The sequence below is a fragment of the Apteryx mantelli genome, chromosome 30 (assembly GCF_036417845.1).
Source record: "Apteryx mantelli isolate bAptMan1 chromosome 30, bAptMan1.hap1, whole genome shotgun sequence".
In the NCBI taxonomy this organism is placed as follows: domain Eukaryota; kingdom Metazoa; phylum Chordata; class Aves; order Apterygiformes; family Apterygidae; genus Apteryx; species Apteryx mantelli.
Window position 1 is genome coordinate 2,828,898 of NC_090007.1, and position 16,972 is coordinate 2,845,869.

Genomic DNA, 16,972 nt, shown 5'->3' on the forward strand with positions numbered 1-16,972 from the left:
GAAATATTTTTTAGCACTTCCGCTTTTTCTGCATTATAATTGACAGCTCTATCATTTCCATTCTTTGTGATGGCAATCTTAATTTCTTGTTAGTGAAAGCCTTATTAACTTGTTTAACGAAGATTAGCAAATATGTCAACTGTTGCCACTTCCAATAACTGCACACTTTAGCTAGGCAGACTTCCATAGATGCAGAGGAAAAATAAGCTTAAACTTCATTTCAGTAAATAAGCCTACTTCAAAAAAGAAAACCTTGATCAGAAATACGCAAGAAAATACTCCTCCTGACATACTCTTCCTGAGAGTAAGTTTGTGGGTTCAATAAATCATGCGAAAATCTGATAATTTATGAAGTTAATCAAGATAAAGTAGTATGTGTTGTAACTTGAGTTTGCTGTGTGAAGAATGATAGTGTTCAACTGCAAATGATTTTTTTATCATTTTTGATTTGGGAGACTAAAAGTGGCTTTGAAGAATCTCAGAGAGGCCTGTTTACTCATCTGTTCCTGGGAGTCTCAAAACCCAAATGATTTATGCCAGTTTTTAATTATCTGCTTTGATTAGATATGTAGTTTTGTTTCTGGCAGCACTTACTGATGCAAATGTTGAATGCACATATGTTGTATTGCAGATGTTCCTTTCAGCTGCCAATTAAAAACACATTTGACAGATCTTTTATTAACTTACAGATCTATGAAATTATAGCACAGTTTCAAAAATTCGACAAAAATGTTGAACTGTATCTGAGAAGCTGCTTAAATTATCAGGCACTGATTACGAATAGTAATTTTCAATTGTTGCCAAATCCTTTTTACTGAGGTTTGCTTTTGCTGAGGAATCTGATCCCTAGTAAAGAGATGGACAGCTAAGGGGGGGTGTGGAACAACAGGAGCGTAGGCCAGAAATGACCTGTGTAGTTTCGTGCAGAAAAATAGCTGTTACTATTAATAAACATGCGATAGCATCCCCAAAGTTGGGACCCCAATAAAATGGTATGCTAAAGATTTGACTCATGCCTGCTCGAGCAAGCTCCCAAACACATCTGGGAACCAGCACGAGGGAGGGAGCGGAGCCGGTCAGTTGGTGGGAACTGTGCGGTCCATCGTGCTGCTTCGTGGCAGAGCAGGCTCCTGACAAAGCAGCAAGAAATGTTTGAGAGTGGTTAGACAGAACACTTAAGGTGTGTATTAAAAGCTTCCATTCATCTAAAGAGAGGGTAATATTTAAAAAATATCCCACTTAATCCTGTTACATTCAGGGAATTGTTGATTAGAGTGGGATGGGTGATACATTGTTAGATCTCATGTTAATTAGGCCTTTGCTGGTCTTCATTTCAGGAAAAAGCTTACATAATTTACTGGAAATGGCAGGAGAAAAAGCAAAATGATGTCTTATCTCTTACGTCCGCTTGAGACAATTAGTAATGTTGTGGAGACAGACAACGTTAACCGATTTTTAGAAGCGCAAACTATATTTGGGGTTTAATTAATGCGGGAAAAAAAATCTGTTTGAGGTTGCTTCAAAGCACTAATCAGATGCACTTTTCTTGCTTTCTAATTTGTAAGACCTGTTGCAGTCTGAGTCAGCAAGGCAGATGCAGATGGCTTTCTGCGCAGAGCGTTGTGTCACTTTGAAGTGCACAGGTTTTAACTGGCGGAGGGGGAGAGGAGACTGGACAGCACTCAAAAACGAGCCACGAGCAGACGACTGGTTAGAAGCGAGGAAGGGTTTTGGTTTTTTCCCTCAGCGACACGCAGATCATCTTTATAGGTTACAGTCTTATCTGATAAGGAGAACTTTGTTCACCATATATACAAAGTTCGTCTTGGGGGATGGGGCAGAAAGCCTTGTTTAATGCGATGAACATGTGGGATTTGGTTCTCGGTTAGAGAATACCTTCTTTGTACTGCACCTGTATTACTTATGACTTATTAGTCATATGTCCTGCAGTTGAGTAATGGGAAATAGTGGAGCAAGCGTTTCATTAACTGTGACACTGTTAATTGGTATTACTTGCTGCCTGGAATTACTTTCCCTGTTTGAATACATGGAAGTATGAATCAGAGCTTAGTGCTTTAGCCAGCGAGAGGAAGACAGGCATCTTTGCATGATAGGCTGTATGTATAGAGCAGCTGATCTCATTTGTCTTCCTGGACTGTGAAGTCCTTCTCAGACTTAGATCACTGAAGTATTGAAAATGGTATATATTTTTTCCATGATTACAATATCATTATGATTCAGCTTTGAAACTTCATGGGATATTTTGGGACAGACTTTTTTTCCAGACACTTAACATCCATTGTTGTGACCATTTTGTTTCTTGAACTATTAATGCCCACCTTTTAGGATATTTGTATATTTAAGTTCCTGGATATATCTGGGTTTGGGAGTCGTGCTTTGTGTCTTGTAGAAAATGCTTTCTATTCAGAAACAGAAAGTTCAACTTACTTTTTCCTGCACCTTGAAAATTTACTGCAGCTTGTTCTGCTCCTGTACCTTCAAGGATTATCACCCCTCTTGCTGGCAATAAACTCTAGAGTGCAATTAAGTGCCAGTCAAACAATTTTGACTGGTATTGGTCAAAATTAATATTTTTTGGTGCTATAGCAGATGTAGTATATACAGCAACTCTAGTTTAAGAGAATAATGTTGTTGAAATCCCTTGAACGGTTACAGCTATTCTTGAGCAATAAAATACTTTTCAAGGGACAGCCTAATACAATGCAACTTTGTAGAATGAGTTGTGAAATTTTCTTTTCATTTGCCACATAAAGCGCCAAATAAGTGTTTGCAATAAAAATACAGGCCTGGGAAGAATGTGTTTTGCCAATTACAGTGTAACACAGGCTACAAAGAAGTGTTCAGACTGGAGTCCAGTATGGATGTTAGCAGATTAGTATCAGGTTACAGCAGGGAAGAGGGTGCATTAATTTGCCAAATAACCAGTATGGTTTTATCCTGTATTTGCAAGCAAAATCGCTGCCTCCGAAAGAAAAGCGACGGGTGCGATTTATGCAAAATAAATTCAGCCAAGGGAAGCAGGCAGGGCCCTGCTTGACAATAAACCAGCGCACGAGGACTGCAGAACACTGATTGATAGTTGCCAATCCCTTCAGCTGGTGCTTGCCACATTTAGCTCCTCCAGTTGGCCAATACCGGCGGGGGGGGAACAGGGGATTAAAGCTTTTGTAGCAGAAGTGGTACAAGCCACACTGGGCCCCGTGGTAGCAATTCAGGGTGCTCTTTCGTCTATTGCTCAAGAGCCTGCACGGTTCACACTGTTCCTTTTTTTTTTGAGTTTCACATCTCAGAAAAAACAAAACAAAACAGTTATTTTTCAATGCAACTTTTATTTCAGCCTCAGCACTGAAAGCCTGCGCCCGCATCTACACTTCAGCCTTAGTCCGGTGACGGTCTTGAAATAAAGCCTGGCCTCCCGCTCGCCAAAAACACGCAAAGCAAGAACCGGGGTCCCGCGCTTCGCTTCCTCGCGGCCCGTTTTCTGCCTCCTTTCGCTGAAAAAACCACCTGCTCCGCGGCGATGGCAAAAAGCGGCTCGTTCGCATGGAAGCAGCGCGAAGCAGCCGGCCAAGAGGCAGCGGCGGGTATGACTGCGAGGGGATCCTTTGCAGCCTTTATATACCGGAGTTATTTTTAACCACAGCCTCCATGCTTATTACAGTGTTTCCTCTCGCAGACGCTCAGGAAGCCCACTTGGCTCTGTTTCCTGCTAACATGCGGCCCTGGCTCGCAAAATCTCTGAGAACAACAGGCCTGAGACTGCTCGGCTCCGTTAAAAAAACTGGCAGCTTTTCAAGCCCTGACAGAAAACCTTTGAAAGCGCTGGATTTCCTCCAGCTAACGTACGAGGCTCCTCCGCCGGTGACAAATTAGACCGAAACGGCACAAAATGCTCCTATGTAAATAGGCTTTTTTTTTTTTTTTCCCCCTGCGTTCAGCCTTTTAATAGTTCAGCCATTATTTATAGTTATTCCTCTGGATGGAAAAATATTTTTACATTTTTCCAAAGATGGGGTCTAGTGAAATGTTTTCCTTGTTTGTTTGGGTTTTTTTTTTTTTCTTTCTTTTTCCTTCGAGATTTTTGTGACAGTTTTCTTTTAGGCTCCAGGAGCAACCTTTCCTTCCTGGAAACCGGGACAAAATGGCTGTTGTGAGGTTTTTTTTCAGTAAAAGGCCTGTGTCAGCGCTGAGCACAAGTCCCTGCTAGTCCACAACTATTAAATAATAGTTATAACAGGCCCAACTGACTTCTGAGCTCCTGAGAGGCAGCAGAAGAGGTCAGCTGTGCTTTATCGGTTCCTTTAGCCGTGAGTTTTACGCACCAGGTTAGTAAAAGAAGTATTTTATGTTTTCTTGTCGACTTTTCCCTGCAATTCCAAAGGGAGTTCTGCTTCCAAAAATGAGTTGAAGTATCAGAATAGATGTGACCTTTTATGCCGAGAATGCTGTTTTTCTCCTGAGTTGACATTTTCACCATCGTCTAGGAAACCTTAACCTGAAGTGACTTCTCGTGTCCATCAGTAATAACGTCTTGGAGTCATGGATGGTAACTCCAGACCATGAGAGCTAAGCATTTTCCGAGTTTCCTGGGAGTATTTCCAATAGTCTCATCTTTGTCTGGGTAGTCATCACCTTACGGGTAAGTTATTGCCCTGGGCATGAGCGAGAACTGCCCGTAATGTTGACCTGCCTCTCTAATCTCAGTATTTAACTCAGATTTTGCAGGAACAAGGTGGTTGCAAGGAGCAGGTTCACCAGAGCAATCGGACTTCCCTGCCCTGCCCTTTTTCTTGCTACCTGGGCAATAACATGTCTTTATTCTCATCTGATTTTAATCATCCGCAGCTTGGGCGTCTGGACGCAGGAGCTGTAAGGCTCCCTGTGTACTCGAAGGAGCGAGCGATGGACAGGTCATCCCGCCCTGGGACCACGCGGCCAACTCTTAGACAGCAAAAGGCAATGCCCATTAACATTGCTGCAATACTAAAGATTTGAGGAGTTTCTTCATATATTTTTCTTTCGTATCTGTCATGTCCCTGAACCACTAGATTATGCCTCATAGAAAGAAATAAAATTCATGCCCTCAGGTGGACCATCTCTGTTGTTTGTGTTCGACAGCAGCATTTCTGCTATCTGCCTTTCCCTTGGAGCTCGGTTTGGTGTGGTAGCATCTCCAGGGATGAGAGTCATCCATATCTTGAGGAAGAGAGTCAAATTAATGTCTGTTTTACTGGTATCAATAATGCTGTTCGAGCAGCTATGTTTTGCTACACCAGTGGCAATGCAGTACTGAACTGGGAGCTGGATGTGTGAAGCATGATTTGAATGAGTAACTACCACCATCTCTCAGATGACCCTTATTTTGATTGGTATCATTTTACTCCCAAAGTTATCTACACTTCACACAGATGTGGTTAACTTACTTAACTTTTGCAGTTGAAAATTGCTGCTGTGAGATGACAAAAAATGTAAACACTGTCTAGATGGGGACGAGATGAAGCCCACATTCTGCAGTTTTAGCCTTAACTCTTGGGCTGTCTTTGCTTGTTTGGGGTCTTTATCCCCTGCTGCATGTGGCAGCTGGGCTCTGGCTGTGTCGGGACACCCTCCTTTGGACGAAGCCCGGCATAACGGCAAGCAAGACTTTCCAATTCAGCGCATCATTTTGCAAATGCGCTTTTGCAGTTGCAGTCACAGTTCACCGCATTCGCCCGGGTAATTTCGAGCCCGAGCGGTGTGCCGTAGCAGATTCACGTTTATTTTCAGGCAGGAAACCAAGAGTGCAAAAAATGCATCATGAACTGAAGGGTCAGGGTGCAGCTTTATTTACTTACTTATTTATTTATTTTAGATCAAGGTGGCCGGGTCGCATTTATTGCACGTGATCGAGCGGGCTAAAAGAAGTGACCTGTTGCGATGCTGTTTGGGAGTGCGCCGCGATGAAAACCTGACTTTGTGCCGATTCGGCTCTCTGCGTCGCAGCCCGTCTCGGGACAGCAGTACCGGGGAGGCCCCGTTAGCTGAACTGCAGCTCCCAAAACCGGTGTTTGTTCGCGCTCGGTGGCTTACGGCAGGGCCGCGGGGCAGCCCGCGCCTCCAGCGCTTGCCAGGGGCCTCGGTGATTGCCCGCCGGTCGCCAAAGGACAGACGCGCCGGGACCTCGCGAAGCCAACTCGCCCTCCTTCAAATATCACCGAAATTTATAGCTAGCAGCTTCTAAAATAACTCGCATCGCTACCACCTCCAAAAACAGCTCTGGGACCATGTGGCCTTGTGGTTATGGCTCGGGGCTTGTGGTGATGAAGTCAGAGATTCAAATCCAGTTGTAGGGAGATAAAAAGCTTCAAAGAAAGTGAAACTGTTTTTTTTTTCTTCTTCTTCTTTTTTTTGCCCTGATTATGTGGAAATAATAACACTTCACTCCACTTACACCTGAAAAACAAAATTTGCGGCTAAAAAGAAGGGCGGGAGCTGGCGGGTCCCGTCAGGAGCCGCTCCGAGGAGAAGCGCGTCAAGGTGGAGGCCGACGGACGTCGAGGTCCGGAGCGTCCGCGTGCGGCGCAGGCAGAGGCCAGCGGGGCCGGCTGTGCGTTAACCATCGGGGGCGACCTGCCGCCGCTCGGCGTTTGCGATGGGCAAGGACCTGCTGAGGGCGCCCCGGGGCCGGCCGGAGATCGTTAGGGGCCGTTGCACGGCTGCGTACGAACCCCAAGGCTGCCGCGCTGGGATTTGTCGCTGTCGCGTGAGGATTAATACGGATACATAGAATTATAAGTGTAACTAGAACGATAAACGTGTAATTGCGCGTTTCTTGAGGGAATCGCCTTCAAAAGCTGGGCCAGCTCTGATGATGTTGTCTTCACGGAGGGGAAAAAAAGAAGCTGTAGGATGTTCAGGTTTTGCATCGCTCACTGACACTGGACCAAATTCCCTCTGTTTACATGCAGAATGAGAGAACTTTTAGCTCCAGCCGAGGGCGAAAGTCGGGTTCGGGTCTTGCTCATGCAAGGCGCGTTTCGGGGCGCAGGCGTTGGCTACAGCCCGACGCGGCTGTGTTACGACCGCATCCAAACGAGGCCGTTTTCCCCTGGAAACGCTACCGAATAAATCAGAAAAAGGCGCCGCTGAGATGATAACGGGTGTCCACGGTGTCTCCGTAGGGCTCGGGGGAATATAGCGACCCGATTCCGCCGGGATTCAGTCTGCAGCAGAGATGAACCCGGCAGCATCCACAGAACGAGCACTGACGTTTCCGCCGTCGGACTCCGCCGAATATCAAAGATGTCTTTGAATCGCTGCAATTAGAAGCAGCCAGATGATAGAAACCAAATAATTTTCCAAGCAGATGGACTTGGCCCTCTATCCCCAAATTATCAAACTCCCGAAGCAGTGGTTTTAGGCTGGATGTTAATGGAGCTCTGAGCAAGAAGCATTAGTGATCTGGACTATGGCAACATTTTAATTAAAAAGTTGTACAATAACAAACTCAAAATGTAAACTTCAAAACATTTAAAGCCTAAATTACCCTGGGTTAAGAACTGGCACGGAGTATGTAATTTTTCACATTCCAGACTGCCTTCATTATAGTTCAAGAAGCCGCAGAAATACACCATTACGAGCCAGGAATAGTTCTTCCTTTTATTTGGAAAGAGAATTACAGAGGGAGCTATTGGGAACCGAAGTTTAGTTCCTAAAGCAGGAGCAGGCTACAATATTTTTATACACAACTGCGACCACAGACTTGCACTCATTCAAACATGCCGGACTAAACGGTGCCGGCTGTATAAATACGCGACGCTAAGTTAAAACACAGGTTCTTTTTTATTTCGGCTTTGAAGGTTTATCATGCTATTTCTACTTGCAATATCATTTAAAGTCTGGATGCCTTATTTATATTTTTATATATATATATATGTGTGTATATATATATATATGTATATTAAAAAAAAAAATGCTAGTAAACTGTAAACCTACAAATTAAGAGTCCGGATCTTCATTACGTTTGCGACAGCGCGAGGCCGTTCTGGCCATTGCTAATGGGCACAACGCTTGCTTTCATTTGTGAACATGCGCTTAAAATTACCAAGCCATCGCTTCTGCTTTCATTCTGATTTTTTTCCAGTTACTCCTCAGCTGCATCATGATGCTCAAATAATCCCTTTTTTTTCTTTTCTTTTTTTTTTTTTTTTTTTGCAGAAATTGGACTTGCCCAACTAGTCGGTATGCAAACCATGCAAGGCCCTGGGCTGCGCTGAATTACACCCCTGCAAACCATTGAGACTTAAAAGGGAATTTAAAATATGCCTGAGTAAAGCAGGCAAATGGGTCGCTCCAGCTGCAAAGCGTTTCGGGCCCTGCGGAAGCTGGTGGCGTTTGTGGCCGGACTTGTGTTCTGGGGACGGGGAGGGGTCAGGACCTGCTTCTTCACCAGGATAGCTGAAAATGGTGTTTTTATAGATTTTTTTTTTTTTTCATAGATCAGTGTTACAAGAGGGGGCTCGGGTTCGCTTTGCCGCTCTGGGGGAACCTAGCCGTGCCGCCGCCGCCTCCCTTCTGGGGCAGAATGCTCCGTTTTATTTATTTTTTAAACGTATTTTATAAACTGTTTTGCCTATTTTCAGTTCGAACATTGAGCCACAGTGGAAGCGTATGGATTCGAGATATTTCTGGTGATTGTGTAACTGGAAAAAACTGCCCTTATTTTAAAGTATTTTTGGCGTACGAGCGAAAGTAAATAAGCAATTTTAGCGACTCACTGGAAAGTAATTGCTCCTGCAGGACGCCGCCGTGCCAGCAGCGCTGGCGGAGGCACCGAGCCCTCGCGCCGCAGCGCCGACCGAAGGCTTTTTTTTAAATTAATTTATTTATTTTAAGGCGAAAGATCAAACCCAAGGATCTAGAAGCTGCCACGTGAGGAGCTGGGGAAGGAGACTGCCCGCGCAGGGACCCGCGTTGCCGGACCAGGCGCCTTAGGAGGGCCCGGAGCAGGGACGAGCGGGGAGCCACCCTGGGAGCCCTGCCGCCCTGCGCTGGGGGGAAACAGCCCCGGAAAAACATCGGAAAACGCATTTTCCGTGACGATGGGACGAGTGACGGCCGGAGCTGGGACGGGGTTTCGGGGACAGCCGGTTCCCGTGCTCCCACAGAGCGGTTCCTGGTGCGGACGGACGAGGTGCAAAAGCACCGGTGACGCCAAAATGATCTTTTTTTTTGGGGGGGGGGGAGGGTAGATTTTTTTTTGTTGTTTGCGATGGCTCCTGCAGCAATGCGGCGCCCAGCGGTGACGTCCAAGGGAGCTGAAGACGCTCCGGCTACGTCAGCAAACGACGGCAGACGAAATAAAGCACTTCAAGTGCCCGGCCGCCGTCACGCATGGGAAGGACGAAGTCCTGGAGTGGTTAATATTAGTGGGAATAACTCGGCTTTTCTTGAGCCTTCATTTTTAGAGCAAACACAGTTAAGTCAGTGCATGCTGATAAAATTTATATACACACACACACACACACACACACACACACACACATATATACACACGGACACACACACACACACACATATATATATATACACACACACACTCCCACATACACACACACACATTTATATATTTATATATGCATACACATATAAAAATTTATATATATACACCATTTTATATTTATATATTTTATATATAATATATATTTACACACATGCATACATTATATACATATATTATATACACATTATATACATTCATACATTTTATATACACACACACCTACATATGCACGTATACACACACACACACACACACACACACACACATATAAAGAAAAGCAAGGATTTTCTTTTAGATGTGTTAAAGGAAGGACACAATCGTCTCTTGAATCTGCCCACAGGTCCGTTCCAAAAGACGGTATTTAACCCTACAGGAGTTCTTTGGAATTAAATCATTTAATATGATCATTAATAGGAATTATTGGGGTTTTTTTTGTGTGTGTGTGGGGGGGGGAACCAGACTTCTTGTCTGGCAGCAGCCGGCTGCGCTGTTTGGACAAGGCAAGTGCATGAGCCCTGGAGGAAAGCGCTGCTGCCTCAGCCGGGCAGGTGGAAATCGAGGGGGGAAATGGATGGACAGACGGCAGGGCAGGGAGCAGGGCGCCGCTCTCCCTGCCATGGAAGTGCTTGGGAAAAAAAATAAAAAAAATAAAAAAAAAAATCACAGCTATGCAATGCAGCAGAAACCTTCCCCACCTCGGTGCAGCCCCACGTGCTGATTAACCAGCAATTAAACCACCTGCGAAACCCTGGCCAAGCCCTCGAAGGGCGGCCGACCCACGGGCACAGACCCCACTGCTGGGCCAGCCTGCGCGTCCGTCCGTCTGTCCCGTCGTGCTTCAGCCGGGCGTTTCTGCTGGCTGGAGATTCCCCCCCCCCCCCCCCCAAACTTTTTGCTTGTGCGCGATCCTGCTGCTGGTGAGAACACACAAAACTCGTTGCACCTAACACATGGCCTGGCCGAGCACCTCCACCTTTGCCATTGCTGGCCCTGCCCCGAGTGGCGGCCCTGCTCCCTCCTGCACAGGGGCCGGTGCCGCACCGCAAAAATAGGCGAAAACCCGCAAAATCAAGCAAGCGCTGCCTTTCCGCCCCGCGGCGCCGCCGGGCAGCAGGGTCCCACGAAGGCACCAGGCTCGTGCTGAGAACTGCCACGCTCGACACGCAGCCTGGGCACCCTGCGTTTTGCCCCCACAAGTGGCGGCTTGGAGCCGAAGCTGATTCCTCCCAGCAGCCACGATAAACGCAGCTATCGCATTTATTGCATTTATTGCATTTATTGCATTTATTGCATTGATTGCACGAAGCAGCGAGGCCGGGGCAGGCTCGAAAGCAACGTACAGTAAACAAGGCGGGGAGCGGCACCGCCCGGGGTTCGCTGCCGATGCGCGCTGCCGTTAAGAGCCTCTATCGCGCCCATCTCGATCGAGGGGGCAGATAAAGGCGCTGTTTTTTAGCGTTTCACTCCAAACACGCTGTTTGTGCCAACTGACACAATGATTAGGGCTGATCCTCTCTTCTGAGAAACGCGGCGCAGAAAGCACTGTAACCGCACCGAGCTCCCCGCCGCCGATCGCAGATAAAAGCCGGCGAAGCGCGTGTGGTTTGCTGCCGACCAGACTTGCGGCGCGGCGTTTCGTGAATGAGCGTGGCCGGAGGCGAAAAAAAACGCTCCGTTTCACCCCAAAAGGCGCCTCTGCAGCAGGCTGCTGCCTCCTCTGCCCCCCGCAGCTGCAGGTGGGAATTTATTGATTAATAGGGGCTGAAGCGCTTTCATCCTAACGCTGGCTAAAAAAGGCAAAACCCTTTAAAACAAGCTGTTTTGTTCTTTTTTTTAATTTCATTTTCGATGCAAATGCTCGTTTCCAGGTGCCCCAGACCCGTCCCTGGCTCGGCACTGCCGGTGCGGCCGCGAGCCCTGCGCCAGCCGTGCCACTGGCCAGTGCAGAAAATCGCCAGTGGCTGCTTATTTCTTTTCCCAGATATCGGCAAAACGAGGTGCTGGGTCCCCTCCGCGCCCGGGGCAGCGGCTGCTGCAGCTGTTTCACTCCCGGCCGGCAGCGCGTCCGTGCGGCTCGGCTGAACCTCGGCCGGGCGAAAGCAGCAGCGATGTTTGTAGCTTCTCCCGGGCAGAGGAGGCCACGGGAAAGCGGGAGACGCGGGGACGTCGCCCGTGAAAACGTGACGCCAGCGGCGTCGAGCCCGGTACGGCGAAGACTGGGGCCCCGCTCGCAACAGCTTGACATCGCCTGGCTTCGCCTCCCGCCCATTGCGGCTGCTGCTTCTTTTCTCTGCTGAATTAATGCTCCTGCCCCAATAAAAAACAAAAATAAAGAAGTTTGCTGCGACATAACCAAAGTCACGTCATTAATCCAAAGCCCTTTGGTTACAGCGCCACAAAACACTGCTTGGGAAAAGCTCCTGCCCCGCAGAGCTCGGTTCCTCCAGCCGCCGTCGGCTGGGCCAAGCCGTTGCTCCGGGTCCCTGCGGCGCCGAGCGGGGCCGAGCGAACCTGCAGACCCAGGGGCTTCGCTGCTGTGGGAGAGCAAAAAGCGAGACCAAAGCCGGACCTTCCCTGCGGCGTTAAGTCGGTTTTGCCAATGCTAAAACCATCCTCGCGCCCGTCGCCCAAAGGATTTGCTATGCGGGAATAACTCCAAGGGATGTTCAGGAAAAATTGCCGTGGGAGTCAGAAAGTCTGATTTGGGGAACGCTATTAAAAACAGCCACTATTATTGCAGCGAAGGTTGTATGGAGCAGTCTGTTCCGAGGGCACGGAACAGGATTTTCGATTCTCTGCCCTTCAGCGCCAATTTTGGGCCATCGCTGCTTGTCGCTGACGATCGGTTTTGCTGCTCTCCGCGCGGCTCGGTCGGGGCGGGCAGCGCTCCTCCCTTCGGCGCCCACGCGCAGCGCTTTATCGTCCAGCGACACCTGAACCGCGCCGGGACGGAGCCCGGTCCTGCCCCGCGGAAGCCCGCGAGCGCTTAACGAAAGCCAAACAAGGCCTCCACTTATAGGATTTATGGGCTCATTTTTTTAATTTGCCGAAGGCTTCTTTGCAAGGCTGATATCACCGTGTTGATTGCTTCAGATATGCCCACCTGCACTCAAATAATATATATAAAATATATATAATATATATATACATATGCATATGGACTGCCATGAAATATCGCCCTGAGCTGTGCAGGGCAAGAAAAAGCATTCATGCTGCAACTATAGCAACTGCTAAAATAGCAAAGCACACTGATTTCTCACATGAACCTGTTCCTAGTGTCCAAAAGACACTGTGTGCTGCGCGCTTTATATACCAGCTCCCAAAATATCCGAGTCCTGATAGGATGAGAAAACGCTGTCATGTTCTTGCACCAGGCCAATTGCAAAGCTGTAGTTCCTGTGCTGGTAAAGATGTTTCCTGTTGATAGCGCAGAAGGACAACGCAGCGCTGAGCTGCTGCTGTTATCTGGGACCCGGGTGACCTCTGGGAAACTTGAACAATTGCAGAGTTCACGGCACGTAGAAGGGCTCCGGCTCGTGCTTTGGTTTTAATAAATAAGGCCGAAGGAAAATAAACACTCGTCCCGCAGCCATTCGCCTGCTATTGGCCGGGAATTCGTTAAGGTGGCCGGGACGTAGGTGAGCGCTCGGCCGCGCAGGCGAAGGGCTCGCGGCTCTGAAGTCGCACGGCGTCTCACCGATAAGTCCTTTTCGAAACCAATCCCTTGGAAAGGAGGAATTTAAACTGTAAAATGAAGGGTTTTTTTTAATATAATTTCTAAACTGGCTCCCTTTCGATTTTATAGGCTGCTTTGGTGTTTGAAGGTTGCCCCCTCTCCCCGTTTCACCTGCTCATGCCACTGACGTTACAAATAGCCCCATTCGCATCTTTTCCCCCCGCACCGTCTTTCCAACTTTTTTACCGAAGCCTCTTCAGATTCTTGGTCCGTGCAGTTTTGCTGCGTCCCCACGGCTCGTGCGCTGGCTTATTGCAGCGGCGGCGGGCGAGGAACCGGGACCCCGGCGCGCCGGCATCTCTAAGGAGGAAGCTCTTGAAAACACGAAGCTGCAGCCAGATTTGGGCACTATATCACCTCTTTCTGGCTCTAACGCACGGCTGAGCTCTTCCGCCCGACGTTGAACACCCCGCTGGTATTTGTCGGGCCACTTGCAAAGCCCTTACAGCATCCCCAGCACACGCAAAACCACCTAAATCTCGGTGCAAGAGGCAACCCAAAGCCTTTACCCTTGGGCTCGGGGGGATTTTCAGGCTCCTGACCCCTCTCAGCCCCGAGTGGTCCGAACCAAAGCACACGGCGGAAAAAGCCAGCGTGAGATCTGTCCTCCTAACTTCTAACCCAAGGGCTTGAAGATTCATAAGTAACAAACTCCTTTATGGGTTTAGCCCAGTCCGCCCCATTTCCCTGAATATTCTTCTGTTTCAAAATGCCCAGTGTGGAAATCACAGTGCTTGAGACGGTCTGGGAAGGTCTCAGATGAGGTAGTGGATGTCCCTTAAGGCCAAAAAAAAAAAAAAAAAAAGAAAAAAAAGAAAAAAGAGTTTCAGATTTCTTTTATTAACATAATGGAAAAAACATTTTAAAGCCTTATAATTAAACACTGGGGCTCCAGCTCTGCGCTCAGCGTTTCTTAGAGCGTCCCATCCCGTGTTAACCTGCACCCGCCCCAGGGGAAGGGCAGGGGTAGAAGGCGGCAGCGTTTCCCTCGCCCGGTAAGCGGGTCGCGGGGAAGCGGGAGCAGCTCTTGCGGGAGCCTCCTCGGCGCGGTGCTCGCTCGCAGCGAGGCACAGCGGGAGAGGGTGGGAGGCAGAGTTCATTCATTTTTGTAGCATAACATCGAGCAGATTGTGTTTGGATTTCACCAGCTATTTGTTGTTTCACATTTCTTTGCTTTATATTGGAGAAGGGCCTGCAACAAAACTTTGATCCAAGGCACAAATCCACAGCCAAGATTTGAACTAAGCCTACAAAACTTTCCCCGGAATGGGCCGCGGCCCAGCACGCCGACTCTGGGAGCGTCTCGCTCCGCACATTTCTGATTATTCAGATCCAGGGGTTTGGTTCGGGCCTATTTCTCCTTATTTATTTGACCAGCAGCCTGCAAATGGACCTAGAGGCTTCTGCCACCCAGGTCTGTAGTATTTTGAGACATAACCACCTCGGAAGTCCACGGACAACACGAGGTTGCACCAGGGCGACTCCGCCACTGCCGGGGAAGAAGTCAAGGAGACCAGAAGGAGCATAAAGAAGTTCTGGCAGCTTGAAGGGAGAACAGCATGCAACAGAAGAGGAAGGAGAAAAAAGGTCTTAAGGTTAAGCTAGGAATCATTTCTGTTATTAAGTACAAAATTATCATAAGCCCAAATCCTCCGGTTCAGGCAGTCTGGCAACCACAGCGTGGCAGAAGAGCTGAAGGGGGAAAAGGGGCTTTAATCTGCCTGGCTGATGGCATCGATTCTGCAGGGGTTTTGAAGATCTAAATTTCGGATGTCTTTTTACACCGAGTTCCTGTGACCTTGGCCCAGAACATGCTCAAGGAAGACCAAGAATCCTTAAGTTTTCAGAACAAACACAGAAGCACGACTGAAGCTTCAATTCCTATCTTTAAAAACACATTGAGTTTTTATGTTTAGGAACCGGGGAAGAGGACGAGCAGCGCTGACAATGTTGCTGCCCAGAGAAACGGTCACGCTGGAAAGTGCTGCTAGGGAAAGAGGCCACAGCCGAACTCCACTGGATCCGCATGCGGAATTGGTGCTGCCAAAGCCGACGGGATCAAAGCGTCACATCCAAGTTCACCTGCCGCGGGAAGGGAGGACGCACGTACCTACGCGGAGCCCTGCGCTAATGCGCTTGCTAGGAGAAGCGCAGCAAGTTCCTGCCACCGGGAACCTCTCGCACGGCTCCAGCGGGAGACGCGACTCACCCGGCCCCTGCGCTTGCCTAAACCCTGAGTCAAGACAACAGGCCCCAAATCCACGAGAAACGAGTCTGAGCTCCGCGCAGGGAGGGAATGACTTGTATAACACCCCCGACTGCACCAAGCGCAGTGGAAAAACGCTTACGAGCGTTCACCATTTCAGTGCAGCTCCTCCTGCAACATATAAGCGATGTTGTTAATTTGACGATTAATTACCGTAACAACTAGGATTCTTCGTGTTGTCCCTTAACTTTGCGCTCTCTCGCGCTAGCGTCTGCAGGGCTGCCAAGCCGCCCCGAGCCAGGCCTGCCGAAACTGCAAACAGCAGCGGGTGCCAACCGCAGAGCGGAAAACCGAAGGGGATTGCAACACGCTGCATTTGGCACGTGGCAGAGCTCAAGGTGCCAAAGTTTAGCCCGTTTCTCCTCCCAGGATACAAAGTCAGAAGCAAACAGGTGCAATCTGTTAACCTGGGACAAACCCACCACCTTGTCTCTCTTTAAGAATATTTATAGACAAACCCAGCTTAGATCAGGGTCAGGAAGCACATATGGGCAGTCCAAACAGTATACGGGCATAAAGGATGGCAATGAGGAAGGAAGAGGAGAAAGACATAGAAAAACAATAAAACAACCCCCCCAGCTGGAGGAGAGAGGAGAAGTTTGGCCGATGCAGCTGTTATATTCCATTGGGAACTGCACACAGCTCCGGGTGGCTGCATGGCGCTGCAGTGATTCCCCGTGGGCTGATGCCCTCTGCTCTGTTCAGCACTATTGTGATTATTGCATATATAAAAGTAACATCAGAAAAATTATGGGCATTAACAGAACAGGCAAACTACATTAAAGAGCAGGTTACTGAACTCCAAAAAAATCATACTGCGTAAACCTAAAAAAAAATTTCCTAAAGCTTTTTTTTTTTTTTTGTAAGATGAACTCAGAAGCAACAAAACAGCTATACCTTCCAAATCAGAAAGTACATAAGCACGCTGTTTGTGTGCGTGAGGCTATTTCTTGTAATTAATGGGAACAGACGTCCTTGGAAACAGCATGCTCAGAATGCCATCTACTGGTAGAGCCGGTCATGGAGGAGGTGGAAGAAAAAAAAGAAAAAGAGAAAAGAAAAAGAGGGACCTACTAGTTTGTTGCAATCTTCTCCGGTTCTAAGGAAACAAGATGCACACACACACGTCACTACAGGAAGTAAAGTTACCTTGTTACTCCAACGGAGGAGTGTTGCTGCTGATTAGATAGCTGTTTCTCGGGGCACTTTTAATCAGCTATCAAATTAAACGACAGGTAGATGAGGTTGCAATTTTGCAGGCGGCGGGGGGGGCGAAATGCTCTTGAAACGGAACATAGTAAATACACTGAAATTTGTGGAGAAAAGCTTACTTCATGGCTTATTACAAAAAAAAGATTGCAGAGACTATTCACAGCATCACAGAATGGCTGAGGTTGGAAGGGACCTC